Source organism: Peromyscus eremicus, chromosome 14 (genome assembly GCF_949786415.1).
Source record: "Peromyscus eremicus chromosome 14, PerEre_H2_v1, whole genome shotgun sequence".
Lineage (NCBI taxonomy): Eukaryota > Metazoa > Chordata > Mammalia > Rodentia > Cricetidae > Peromyscus > Peromyscus eremicus.
In genome coordinates, this window is record NC_081430.1 from 57,762,013 (window position 1) to 57,777,223 (window position 15,211).

Consider the following 15,211-nt stretch of genomic DNA (forward strand, 5'->3'; position numbering starts at 1 on the left):
TGGAACCGAAAGTTTTGCAAAAGACCTCTTTCAAAATTTGAAACCCCGTGGTCACAGGCCAGAGCTGAGTCTGACTTGGGAGAATGTATGTTCTGTGTCCCCCTCCCAAAAGAAGAGAGGGAGTGAAGGCTAAAACAAGTCCTCCTGTCACTGAGCCCATGGATGATTTGCAAGGCTGAAAACCCTGTGGTTTAGTTCTGTTTCTCTGATGGAACTGGAGAGAGATTGGTCCCCTCCCTAGCTCTTCTTTCAAGCTTTTGGCAAAAGCCTCAATCCTCCCCTAGCCGGCAAGGAGACTGGGCCTAAAAAAATCACGGAGAGTGCATGGCATGGATGGTATAGAATTCTGGTCCAGGCTAGGTGGGGTGTAGGGGTAGGACCAGTGCAAACTGTGTCCCAAGGCCTCACTTTTCCAAAGGAGGGAATGATTAGGAGACCTGGTATTTTCTTTCTTCACCCAGGGAGGTACCCTTGTGTATCCTTGGAGAAGTCCGAGAACTCAACTGTAAGAAACAAGTTGGTTTCTTTTCGCTGTTGGTCATGTGTATCTCCTACTCCTTGCCATGTGGGTATGCTCTGCCTGGCAGACTGCTAGAAGCAGGCAGAAGCTCCCCCAGATAGAGGGTGTGTTTTTCCATCTCTTCAAAGTCTTCAAGGCCCACCTGTGTCTGCACCTCTACCTCCAGTTGGAGTGAAACATGCTGACCTCTTTGGCCCAGCTCCTTTGGCCTGCCTCTCAAGCTCCCAGGAGGACTCAGCATTTTTCTTTGGCTTTTATAAAGGGAAGCAATGTCTCTCTTTATAAAATTCACTTTAATCAGAGAATTGAGCTGAACCTAGTGATTGCCTTGCCCCGCCTCAGTTTTCCCACGTGTAATAGGGACACCATGGTAATATGAGTTCTCCCTCACTATTTTAGCTTTTGAGGGAGCTAAGGATTGTTTCTCCTGGCCTAGACTTAGGTGCATACTTCCTTCTTCCCATCCTCCCAGGTCCCCCTGCATGCTTGCTCTTAATTTCGGATCCAGTTGATGATATTTTATTTCCCCTTAAACTCACACGCTCTCCTACCATCGTCTTTTAGGACTGTGTAGAAGTCATCCTTCCCATTACCAGAGCCAGTTCTCAGCATAGTTCTGGTATCATCAGTGGCTGGAGACCGTGGCTAGTTCCCCGGCCAGCTCTAGAGCTCCCTTCCACCAGCTGTCCCTTCACCTCTGCTGCATGGGGTATTTTTGAGCTCCTGGCTTCATTTAGTGATGTACCTAACTATGATCTCAGACTTCTTAAAAAAAAAAAAACTGAACAATTTTGTCTTTCTTAGAGAACTCCCTGCTATTTCCTCACAGTCTAGGCCCTATTCTTCTTCAAAAACAAAGGCTTAGATGAGCAGAGGGAACCCAGCTCTGTCTTCATATCTAGGGTGTGTCTCCTTTCTCCTTAGCCACCTTCAGAGGTAGTCATCTTGTTTGGGGCCTAGACATTTTTGTCTCTACTCAGAGCCTCGCTCTTTCTAGCTTCCATCCTATTTGTATTGTAACATATTTTATGATTTTCTCATTGGAATAACAGAGCCTAGATAACTCCCAGTTTAGTGACCATTCTGAAAGCCATGCAGAGAAGTATCTAGAATAGTCCTTCCTTCCTGCCAGTACCCAACCCAAATAGCATTTTTCCAAAGACACGGCACACATAGGTTACAGCCCAGCAGCAGGGTTCCCTTCTCTTTCTTTTGTGTAGAATCAGAGCCACCCCGTACCCTACTCTGGCTCTCTAAGCTCACCTCACCCCAAAGCTTGGTTATTGGCACTCATTAGCTCCAGTATGCTTCATTCTGTGACTGTGGGGGCAGATTCAGTGGGTACCCAACTGTCATTAACCTTGGCCCATTTTTCCCTAGCAATGAGAGCCACGGAGCTCACCTCTTGGGCCAAGAATGATGTGGCCAGAACTATCGCACTCCCAGGATCCAAGCAAGCTGCTGGGCCCTAAATTCTCAGATAATAAGAGCCTGTGAAAAGCACAGGTCACCAAGTGGATGGGACAGTGACCACATAGGAAGCAGTGGACTCTGGAGACATAAGTCACGGTTAGTATTCTCACTGCAGGGTGGAAAATGGGCTTTCAATGATCATTTAAATCCTTAAAACCTTCAATGAAGGCAATATAGACCAAGACTGACTAGTGCCATATAAAGCTCCCACCAGTACAATTCTATGTGTGCCTCAGTTCAAAGATGGCAAATGTCAGTGGTAGCAATAAGTCAGGTGACTAACCCTGGGTGTGGGGTATAGTTGGCCAGTCCTGCCCACTAGCCTGGGTTCTTTATCTCCATTCACTTCCTTCCACTCCTACACCAAGTCTCCCTCCAGCTGTGTTCTAAGCATCCCTCTATCCCCTGATCCTCACTTCCTTTTGAGCTACATACACAAGGTCACAAATCCTGGATGATGTCTTCCTATTTGCTACAGCTGGAGGGTAGCACCTGGGCCTCACCCAACTCTCTATTCCGAAGTCTCTTTTCTCAGAATGTGCATAGTTCTTCTGGGTCTACTGAGCAGATAGGTTTGGGAATATGCTCTGCTGGATTTTGTTTTGTGACTTGCCCACTTTGTCTTGGAAGGTCCCCCGAAACAGAACCTTTAAAAGCTTGGTTGCCTGATCCAGCTTCCTGTGAGGACAAATGCCAGGGGAGCAGTGCCAATATTGCTGGGTAAGCTCTACTTTTTCTGGTTACTCTCAATGCTGTGTGTCAGGGACAAGACCAAACTTGATATGGTGGCTGCTTGGATTGTAAGCATTGAAAGATGAGCTTTCCAAGTGAGCTGGAATGTCTGCACAGCCTGTGGGGAGGCCAGGTACACTGGCTCCTCCTGGAGAGTAGCAGTAGCTACTTCTGGCAGTGGCTTCTCTGAGTGGAAGGCAAGAATGGCCAGACAAGTCCCCCATTTCCACATCTCTGATCATCACAGATGACTTGATACCAGGACCCTTTCTAGCAGCTCGAGCTGGAGCTTGGTATAACCTCTGTTCTCCCCACCTGTAGTATTTTTTAAAATGATGCAAACAAGACAGATGTCATGGTGTGCACTTGTGATCCCAGCTCTAGAGAGGCTGAAGCTGGAGCATTGCAAGTTTCCAGCCAGCCTGGCCTTTAGACAGTTGCATTTTATGAACTACAGACTCCCCTTATTTTATGAACTACAGACTCCCAAGGGGAAACAAAAAAGCAGGAGCCATGTATGGCTCTCCTCTAGAAGATACTAAGCTATGAAATCACATTTATCATGTGATATTTTAAAAAAATATTTTCTCATTTCATAGAAGTTCCTGTTCTTTGGAAAAACATGAAAAATATGGGGAGGTAACAAAATTTTCATAGCCATGCTACTCAAAGACAGCCACTGCCAACTTTGGCTAACAGTGTTTGGTTTTTGGTTTATTCCTATTGTGTGTGTGTGTGTGTGTGTGTGTGTGTGTGTGTGTGTGTGTTTAATTGAGCTCATCATTGCTATTTTTTTTCTCATCTGCTTATGTATCCTAAACACTGCCCCATGCCATTCAGTAATTTCCCTTCTTTGGTTTTTTTAATGGTCACGTAGGAGTCTAGCCAGTGACTATAACTGACATAATTGGTCTGTGTGTGTCCATCTGCAGACAGATGCAAAGCTGGGTGGTGGATGTTAGGAGGCTTCTCTACATGCTATTCCTTCACAATTCTGACCAGTATCTTGCTGTTCTTTGTGTAAGCCAGTGGCTCTGTCAGGAGACATGAGCACATGGCCAAATTACCCTCTGCAAACTTTTTGCCCATTATGTTTTCAAAATTAGTTTGAGAAAGTGCCTGCTGCTCTGGGAATTATCAGAGTTTTTAACCTTTGCTGATTTGTCAAAACATGACATTTCACCATTTCCATCCCCACAGCTTTTATCACAGTGGCACAGAATACTTTTCCGCCCTCTTTGTGGGGTATTTGTATCTAAATTGCCAGCTCAGGCTCCTTGCACTTTTCATTATTCCTTTAGTTTTTGTGTTTTTTTGTCAAACTCATGCATACACATCATTTTAAGAGCCAGATCCTTCTACAAAGTTGTCAAGGAAGCATCAGCCCTCCCACCCTCCCGGCTCCACCCGAATATTATGCGTTACCTGTAACTGCTTTAACTGATTCTCTTGACATTTACATCCATAACGCTAAGTAACATTCTTGTTTTTCTGCTTCTTGATTTTCTTTCTTTGTGTGTGTGATTTTTTTAAGCTTAGGCATCATTCTGATTGTTCTATTGTTGAAGACAAGCATTTAACCCTCTTTTACATATGCCCTTGTCTTCACCCCGCACACACACCCCTGTACTGTCCTCCCAATAGATTATTTTGAAATGTTGGTTTGATCAATACACAAGAGTTTATACCCCTCTAAGAGTGTGAATATGTCCACAAAGATGAACAATGTCCCGAGTATTCATCTACTCCCTTTTTCTGGAGAGGGAGAGAGAGAGAGAGAGCTTTTCTCATTGGTTGTTCAATTTTGTCTTGGTTTAAGTGTGGCTCAGGATAATACAAACAGGAGTTGTTTAAGACACATGCATACCATGGTGAAGTTTCGTTTTGGAGTCAGCTTTTCTTTCTTCTCGTGGGCTAACTTTACACTGCCACCATCTTCGTTTTCCCATCTTCTCCTCCTGGAGATAGGTTCCTTTGGTTTTTTTTCTCCCTAGATGGGTCCTTGGCTTTTATAGATACCACGCTATCTGTTTTGGGGGTCACTCTTCTGTTTTGCTAGAGTTTCAAGAGAAAAAGTTCATGGGAAGTAAACTTTTGAAGACCTTTCACATTTGAATAGGAAAATGTCTACATTGACATTGGTAACTCAGCAGCTGGGTATAAAATTCTAAGTTATGGACTTTTCCCCTCAGATTTTCAGAGATACATAGACTTAGAAATGGGAAAACAATGTCAAAGAAAACAGTTTAGAAACTCTGAGGATAAGAAAATGAGAGAGAGAGAGAGAGAGAGAGAGAGAGAGAGAGAGAGAGAGAGAGAGAGACCCAACCAAAAATATCATGGATCCAAAAGCCTTGTCTTCTAGCCTATTTTGAAAAGCCTTAAGCCATTGCCATTCTTCAATCTTGCAGGAATTTGTAGGATTTTTGTGTTTTCTCTCATTGTTTGAGAATATCATTGCTTCTGTGTTGATTTGGATCTATGCTTACCCATTTTCACTCTTTTGATCCAAAAACTCTTTTGGATTTATAAACCAGTTTCTCTCTCTTTTTCCCCCCTCCCCTGAGTACCTCATTTATGTATTGGACCTCTCTGATTCTATAATATTGCTAAGTCTCCCCCCACATTTGTCTTCTTAATTTTCTGTTATATGCTGCCAGCCTTTCCTCTCATCCACAGCTCCCCCCACCCCACCCCACGCCTTTTCTCTCCTTTTCCATTTAATTTTGTTAATGGAGCCTTTTATTCAAAACTGTGGGGCTGGAGAGATAGATCAGCAGTTAAGAGCTTGAACTTCTCTTACAGAGGACCAGGGTTTAGTTCCCAGGACCCATGCTAGGCAGCTTACAACCATGTCTACCTCCAGCTTCAGGGGATCTGATACCCTTTTCTGACCTTGGTTACACCTGCACATGGGAACACACACTTGCACACACACAGAGCTCTCCCTCCCCTTCCCCACATAGATATTAAAATAAGTATTAAGATAAAAATTGTTAGGTTATCGAGAAATATATCATTCATTTTTTTCTTATAGTTTCTTCATTTGTATTTTATTTTTGGATAGAAAGGTATTTTCCAAATAAAACTCATACAAATAGTCAATCCAGTTTTTTTTCTAGAATTTCTGTAGCTTCATGTTTTATATTTTAATATTTAACCCATTAAATCGTGATGAAAAATATACAATTTCTACATTTGCTGCTTTGCATGTCATTTTTAAACACGTGCGTGGGTGTTTTGGCTGCATGTGTCTGTACACTGTGTGTGTGCAGTGCTATGGTAACCAGAGAGGGGATTGGTTTGCCTGGAACGAGAGCTAGAGGTGGTTGTGAACCACCATGTGGTAACCAAACCTGGATCTTCTGGCTCTTAACTACTGAGCCATGTCTCTAGCCCCCCATATGTACCTCTACAGTTTTGATTCTTGCATTGACTCCCTACTTCCCTTGGCCTATTAAAATTTTAGGTCAGCTGGACTTGATTTTCATGTATTAATGTTACATTGAATCATTGTTCACTGGCAATAATCTTTCTTCATTTTCTCTTTTAAAATTTTTTCCTCTTAGTCTCATTTGTTTATTCTTTCAGGTGGATTTTAGTGATACTTTGAAGTTTAAAACACAGTAGATTTTCTGTGGAATTTTATAAAGTTGTCTGTTAAAGCTGAACATTGTGGTGCATGCCTGTAATCTCAGTACTTGGGAGACTGAGCCAAATGGATCATGAACTCAGGGCCAGACTGGTTACAGAGGGAAACCCTATCTCAAACAAAACAAAATGAACAAACAACAACAAAGCAGTAAACAAAACTCTGCATGCTATTTTGCAGTTTTAATTTATATATGTATTACTTGTCAAATTTGGCATATTCACAATTTGTCAGCAAGATTATTTCAAAGAATTAAGTGTTGCCTCTGTTGTGAGTCTGGCCCCTTTCCTTCATATTTTTGAACTCCTTGTCAGTGGTATGTTGGGACTTCTATGTATTTCTAGTTTCTATCTGTCTCGTTGAGTTATTTGTTTGTTCTACGAGCTTTTCACTGAGCAATTTTAAATCTCCAGGTAGAGTTGCTCGTTTCTCATGTGCTTTATAGTTTATCTCTTCCATATTGTCTTGTTGATGACTTTTTCTTATCTTATTGCGTTGTCTACAAATTCTAAAACAAATTGTTAGTAACAGAAATCTGCCTTCTGTTTCATTGTTGGGTACAGTTACAAAGTATTTTTCATACTAGACTTTTCTTTCTTTCTTTTTTTTCTTATGCAGTATTCCAAGTTCATATAAGATTCAGAAATGGATTTAGAATTTTATGAAATGTTTTTTTTAATGTCTGAGAGATTTGTGTTGTTTCTCTCTGTCAGTACAATGAATGATAATAATGTTTCCTAACTTTTAAGTGTACTTGATTGTAGTATGTTGTCCTTCTAATAAGATTTGCTCTGCAAGTGTCTAATTCAGGATTTTTCCAATGTGTTTGTTGTCTGCTTCCAGTGTCAAAGTTATGTTGGCTTTGTAAAATGAAACTAGTTGTCACTTCATCTTTTTCTATATTCTGTACCATATACACAGCATTTGAATGAAAAGTTCCATGAAAACTTGAGTTTGCTGACATTAATCTCCTGGGAAATCTCTCATAGTGCTTTCTGTTTCTTGTGTATTTACTGGAATCTTTTCACTTTCTGTATCTTTAAAAATCCTGCCTCTTCTGATATATCACAGTAGGTAAGCCTTTAGATATATTGAGCTTAATTCTTTCTCATGGAGTTCTTGGGAACACTGTCTCCTTCCTATGCTTAGTTTCCTCCTCTGTCAAGTGGTTAAAATGACAGCCTAAAAAGGGCCACTGAGAAGATAAAGAGATAAAGTATGTCATCATGTATCTGACATAGTGAGCCTCAATTCCCTTTAGGTGTTGCTAATCCCAGGACATAATTCATTCTGAGATTTAAAATTTTTTTATTGCCTTAGAGTTACAAGTAATGTTATATTATAATGAATTTTTATATTCCTATGGTTATATCACCTTCCCTTTATTTCATATGTGCATACTTTATCTCTTTAATATATGATCTGAAGAAATGTCTGTACCTTTTTTCTTCAAAAAGTCAGTTCTTGGACTGATTTTCTCAATTCAACATTGTGTGACCGTGTTCACTAATGCCTGCCTTTATCTTTACCTGTCCCTGCCTTCCACTTCCCTCAAGCTTGTTCAGTCTGTCTATGTATCCCCAACTGCTGCTCTTCTTTGATGATTGAAATACTTCGTGGTATGACTTTGCCTTTCATTGCAACTTTGACTTCATGTCCTATGCTTCAATATGTAGTCTTCTCAGGGATTCCGAACATTTGTAATTAGGATTTTTTTGTTCTTCAATGGTTATCTGAATGAAATGTGAAAATTAGACTTCCCTTTAAAACTCACGCCTGTTTTATTTGGGTTGTATGTTGACCTTGATGCTTTCTTCTCAAATGGGATTATATTTTATTGTGGCTAAAGAATGTGCACACAAATTCTATTCTGGGGAAACTTGTTGATGCTTTTTCAAGCATAATATAACCAACTTTGTAAATGTTTCATGGGTCTTTAAAGCAAGATGTACTACTTGTTTATAGGACATAGGTTTTGATATAAAGAAATTTAATCTTGTTAGTTTTCATTTGTTTTTTTTTTTTTTGGATTTTCTTAAACAAGGTTTGAATTTTATAAATAACCAGAGTTTTAATCTTATTCTGGGAGTTTGCAATGTTTTTCTGTTATATTGCTTAGCACTTGGGGCAGGAAAACCCAGTATTGATGAAATGAACATCTTTTATTTCTCAGTCTCTGTTAAATATGATGTTGGCTCTGGATTTGAGGTCTGTCTATCATTTGGTCTTTTCAGTTTTTTGCTTGTTCCTAGTTGATATTCTTAGAACTGAGAAACTTTGAAAACTGTTCCTATAATTTTGCTCTCTATATTTTGATGTCTTATGTTTCCTTGCGTGATGTTCATGGATGCCATGCCCCCATCATGGATTGCCTCCTCCATCTTTAACAGGTTTCACCAACCTGACATGAAATTACAGAATTACAGTTTTCTTTTGATGTTTCATGTCCAAGTTATGTGACCTTTTTCATATAATTGCTTCTGGAAGCATCTAATGAAGGCGACATGTTATTTGAACTGGAGACTTGCTCTTTGGGGACCCGCCAAAACAGTCTCACGTGTCCCATAATGCTTCTGCTCTTCAAACATGCAATTGACTGTCTCAAATTAAAGTCAAAGATTGGCTGCTTTGAACCTTCCCAGTGACTTTCATATTCATCTACTTTACGTATTTACAAGATTAGGGTTCTTATCAGTTATCAGCCATTTTATTTTTCCATTTTCATTTATTTAAAACAAAAGCAAAATATGATTAAGTAACATTTTTACAAGGGCTGCTAAAACCTTTTTCTGGACCAAGTGTTACCCAGTGGCCCAATAACTGAAAGAGAACGAGTTCAAGCTACCCTGTTTTGGTTGGAGGTGGCATGTCCCTGAGGGCTGGGTACTGGGCACATTTCTCACAGTGTAACAGGGTGCGGGTGGGGGTCAACCCCTCAACACTCTTGGAAAACCTCTGCAATTAACTATTTCATCTACTGCACAAGCAAACTGAACTCATTGCTGTGTATGGCAAGCCAGGGTAGCGTTGAGAGAGACTGGCTTCTGGCTGCCAGCTGCTGACTAAATTGCCTGATGTTTGAGATGCATGCTATGTGGGCTGCCTCCGAGCTGAATGCGGGAAAATTGAGGCCTTCCTATTTTTCTGGGCCATCTCTTGGCTTTGCAATTTTTCAAGTTTATTTGTAATCTGTCTTAAATTGACAACATATAGTTTGGATTTGAAGCCTTTGACCCAAATTGAAAATCCTTTCTCTTTGAGGGTCCATAAACCCATTTACATTTTCCCTTGATTGTCATGTTTGAGCTTTAGAAAAATTATGCCTTATTTCTTTTGTCCTCTTTCCCCCTGCTATCTTTTGTTACACATTTTTATTTTCTTTCGCTCTGCTGGTTTGGAAAGTGCTCAGCCAGCTTCCAGCATCTATGTGGGCTTATAGTTCAGCATCTTCAAAACCATACTTGCCCCTAGTTACATGTAGTCATTCTAGTTCCTTTGTGGAATGATTGGTAGCCAGGTGCCACCCCCTTCACATCTCCCCAGTGACAGGATCCTATGGGGTCTCTCCCTGTTTCCCCACTTACCTTTCTTCAGCACCATGCCCTGCTTTTTTTTTGGAGATGTGAATGTCCCACCTTGTCTTCTGAGACTTGGCTCTACTGCAGAGGCAGGGCCTCTTTCCTATTTCTAGATTATAGATCCCATGGCCCTCCAGGGATACCTTGTGTGCTTCCTGATCTCTTATCTGTGTGGAGTGGCACCATCTCTCCCATTTCTCCCTCATCTACACTGTATGCTGCCGTAAGGTGTGAGTTCTGAGCCAGCCTGGCACAAGTTAGACATGTACACTCACTAGTTGAGAGTCTGAAGGAACATGGTCAGCATATGAGGATAGCTCAAGTCAATGATAATGAGGAAGAGTGGATTGTTAAGGGAAGGGAGTACCTGGCGGGGGGGATAGAAGACTCACAAGAAGACCAGAAGAGGAGGGGCGGAGGAGAGATTGAGCCTGAGGAGACAAGAAAAGCCAGACTGGGCGGAGATGTTCAGGGTCAAGCTGGCTACAGGAGACAGTGCTGTGGGCAAGAAGGTGGGATGCTCAGCTCTCCAGTTACCCTGGAAGCAAATGTTACTCTGTCTGGGAGGACAAGGATGCTCTCAGAGTTTGGCTCTGTCATTTGTAGTTGGCTTTTTCTTTTGTATTACACTGTGGCATGTGTGCCCTATGCCTGGCACAAGGGATGCCAATCTGAGGACCATGCATTTCCTTCTTGTACCAGAGAAGTCCCCAAAGCAAGAAGAGATGCCAGTGACTTGTGCCCTAAGGTTCCCTGAACAGGGACTTTCCGCCTCAGCCTCATCCCATATTTCCCTTTCCTTGGTCCCTCCTCCTGCTTAGCATCCAATGGTATAGGCTCTGAGCTTGCACCCCATCCCTCCCATCTCCTCTAGAACCTACACACCACCCTCTACTTCTCTATCCTGGAGTCAACCATCCTTTCCCATCTTACAAATGTTCTAGTGAGTGCCTTCACGCTTAGACAGCTCAACCATCAGTTGTCAGTCCCATCCCTCTTGGCAGCTTTGCAGAGCTCATGTATACTTGGCTCCCTGCCCACCACTCCCACTACGTGGACCCCTCTGCATAGGGGCAGCCAGGTAACTCTTTTCTGAATGCTCACCTGTGTGTGCTTCAGGCTCCACCCACTGTGAAGTCAGTCTCAACCTGACACTCCTGGCTGCCTAGTGCCACAGCTCACCATGATGCCCCTCAACCAACCCTTTGCCAAACATTGGTGTATTGGGTGGTGGAGAGTTCATGGACACTTACTTACTACCTGCTGTTTCACACCTGCATTGGGGTACCACCAACTTTTCTCTGGCTTTCCCTCACGGGATCCAAAGCCTGTTCTCTCTGCTCCATGTCTGTGACCTCTTTGCTACCCGAGTTTCATTTTCCCTTCTTGAGCTCTTGCTCTCTGCACCTGGCCTTGCTGCCAGTAATGCCTTCTTTGTATAAAACAGGAAACTCACTGTGGCCTTTATCAACTGGTAATATCTTCCCTTTGTCTGAAGGTAACGTCCAAGGTCTTTGACCTTTGTTACAAAGCCTTGCTGTGACCTGTGCTTCATCAGGGTGGCTTCTGGTTCCACCTACCCCATCCCTATCACAGAAATGCTCTTCATTACCACATTCTGCCCACCAGCCCCATGCTCTGCTCGCTTCTCTTCATTCTGTTTAGGGCTCTGCTTCTTCCTTACACTGCCGACTCTCGTCTCCTCTTCCTCCCCAAAGCCTTTCACCCTTCCTCTGCTGCTCAAAACTTGGGACAAGTTTCCCAGATCTTGCTGACTACTCTTTGCTTCTTTCTAACTCTTCAACCTTTACCTCTTGAAATCCATGTTCTGTAGAATTCATTTTCATGTGGGTTTTCCCTGCTAATCTGGAGTCTGCAGGAAGGCAGAGTACCATGGCTTTTCGCTCCGACTATACACCCTATAGGTGTTTCATATTCAAGACAGAACACATGGAAAGTCATTGGGTGGAGAACAGGCAGAGGCGTATGGCAATAGGATGAGCTGGGAGATGCTAGGCAGGAATTTGATGGGATAGTGCAGAGCTCTGGGAGAGGTAGCCTGGTATTGGATTTGAGAATGGTATAAGCAGTGATGCTCTGGCCAGTGTGGAGGAGTGGACTGAGCAAAGGACCACACGGCATAGAGAACTGTCTCATCCACTTGGGAGCAGGGAAGTGACGAGCCCTGAGTAGCATTCTAAAGTCTTGCGCATTTAGAGTAGGCATGCAGGGCTGTGGCTCAGTGGACACTGGCCTCCAAGACCTTGATGGATGGTCATGTTCTTGTGCAGGCAAGCCCAGGAATCTGCCTTGGCCTTCTCTGGAGATGATCGAGCCTCATTATGGGGAGCTGTATAGACAGAGGCACCGTCAGAGGGGAAGGGTCTTACTAGGAGCTGGGGAAGTACTGGCTTTCTGAGCCCTGAGTTTGTGTCTACATGGGTGGCACTTGGCAAGGATGACCATAGTGTGGGTGGGCCTGGTAGGTACCACCTACCTAGAAGTCTTTCACACAGTGATCTGTGCCATTATGGTGTCTGTCTCTTTTGGTCAAGATGAGCTGACCATTGGCCGTCATTTGTGCAAAGGCTGAGCTCATAAAGTTCAGAACATGGTTAGCACAGCAGTTGACCTTTCCAACTTGCCATGGCCTTCATAGGATGTGCCACCTCAGAGGAGAGATGACGCCTCTCCTTCAGCATCACTCGACCATTCGAGGACAGTGTGCTGTTCACCACACCTGCTTCCCACTGCCAAATCAGGCTTCAGAAAAGCTTTCTGGATGTGACGTCAGCTTCAGGGACGAGGCCCAGGTTTCTAGGGGTCAACACCATCCCATGGTTCCTGAAGAGATGGTAGACTATGGAACGTAGGCGTTATGTTTTTGACCTATGTAACATGGTCCACTAACTCTCAGTATCCAATCCATCCTCGGAGGGCACCCCGGAGGTGTTACCAACAGCGAGGAAGAGAATCGGTTCATCCTCACACCGCTCCGTGTGATTTCTGTTGCTATGCTGATATTTGACCTACAGCAAGACCAACATCTTCTGAGCACTCAGTGAGCCCTTTGGGGACTTTTGGTACCTTCAGTCATAGTACCCGAAGACATGGTTTTCCATGTGACAGATGTATGAGATGTCTGTGGGACATCTCCCAGCTAGCCAGCTCTGGAGTCTTCATTGAGCCAATTCTCCCCCAAAGGGGGCCTACCTGTGTAGCCGGACCTACCTTCTCTGAGCATTGCAGAGATGCTTCATGCTCCTGGTGAAGCTGCCATTTTGCACTAATGTGCAAAACTCTTCTTAAGTTTAAGTCCAGTCTCAGTGGGGATTTTAGTGGCAGTACCAAGTATGGTGTTGAAACAGTGGTTTTGAGTTTAGGTAGGAGGTGTTTGACCCAAATAATACTTTTTCTTTTCTTCACTAAACCTCAGAGGGCCTCCTGGAACTGCCTTTGGTTGGAACAGATGTGCCATTTTCCTTTTCTGGTGGCATCGTTTTCCTATGGTTATGAATGGGTTTCACAAGGAGATGCGACACGGCCTCTAAAGCCCTGATACATTTGCTTGGCCTGATCTAACTAGCCAGGTCATCTCTTTTGTTGCATACAGGCCATTTGGCTTTCCTAATTTTGCACCCCTCCCCCAAACCCACATTAGTCCCCTGTCATGCATGTCCTTACTCCCACTGTGTCCAACTGCCCATCCCTTTAACACACAGTGGGCATTTAAGCAGCAATAAGGCCCACAGCATCATTTGTCTGCAGCCGCTATGGGCTTTTTGGAAGAGTTGCCCATTTGGGGGATGAATTGCTGGTGTCAATCCTGACATGAAGATGAGACCCCTGGCTTGTGTGTGCCTGCCGCATGATGCATGCATTGTGCCCAACCAGACTCGACATTCCACCAGCTCAATAGCCCTGAGGGCTTTCTGGACGTGCCCTCAGCCTTTGTCCTCGGCGTCTCTGTGTGGTACTTGGAGAGATAGTAGACCGTATAGCGTACGCTTTATCTGTGACGTATGTAACACGGTCCACTAACCCTCAGTATCAAATCCATCCCCGAGGCTCCTGGAGAGGACGCTGTCTTCGGGGAGATGCCACTAGACTCATCATCGGGGCTTCTCCATGACACTGGAAGAGATGGTTTTCATATGGCATGTTTTCTTTGCTGCATGATGGGAAATGACATAGTCTCCCTCTTCCTCTGTCAAGCTCTGCCTTGGGAACTCTTGCCACCTCTGGGGAGGAGACCATAATACTTTTCTGGGATCAGTGCTATTCGTGACCTCAGTGACATGGGTGTCTAGGCAACTCTTGGTTAGTAGACTCCATGACCTGCTTCTCAACACCAGCCCTGAAGAGGTGAACTGAGACGACCTGACAGACATGAGCCTTCTTACAGCTGTCCTGCCATCAAGCGGTACTTGAAGAAATGGTTTACCGTCCCACATACATTTTAAGTATGTATGTGGGACGGTAAACCGCTTCTTGGTATCCAGCCCAGCCATCCAGTCCATACCATCCTGGAGCGAGCCTGAAGTGAAAGAAGAAGCCATGTTGTGGCTCGCTCCCCACATGGGGCTGCATGGCCAAACATCTCTGCTTTTTTGTGTGCTTTTTCTGTTAGTTTTTGTGACATGGTGTTGCTCTCAGCTTCAGCACAGCCTTTAAGGCTTCTTCAAGATGACAACAACCTCCAGGAAGGTGTCCAACATGCCACCTGGGCATGTCCCCTCCCCCCACAGGACTTGAAGAAGTGGGAATTGGTACCACAAATGCTCATGATCAAGGGATGCTGCATATTTTCATCATCTTCAAAGCTGCCCTCAGACACCTTCAAGACATTATGCCCATGGAAGGGCAGACAGGTGTGCATGATACAGTGCCAAAGCAGGTGCATGAAGACACACTCAATTTTTTATCCACTGATGCTTTGCGTACGGTATCTTTTTTTTTTCATATCAAGTCTAGCCGTCTGGAGGAAGATGACTGAACCTGGTTCCTCCATGAATGTTCTAGTGCCCCCACCATGTGGGTTTACACATCAAACCTGCTTCTTGGCTTACTTCTCCTTCCCTCTAACTCAGCCTTGGAGAACTTGCTGAAGATGCTGCCAGCCTCAGAGACAGGGTGGGCACTGGTTCTTGCATCAGCAATGACCTCACGGTACCTGAAGAGGGCTCAGCCAAACTGCATGTGTGTTATTAACAGTGTGTGTAACATGGCCTACACTTTTCAATATCAACTTCAGCC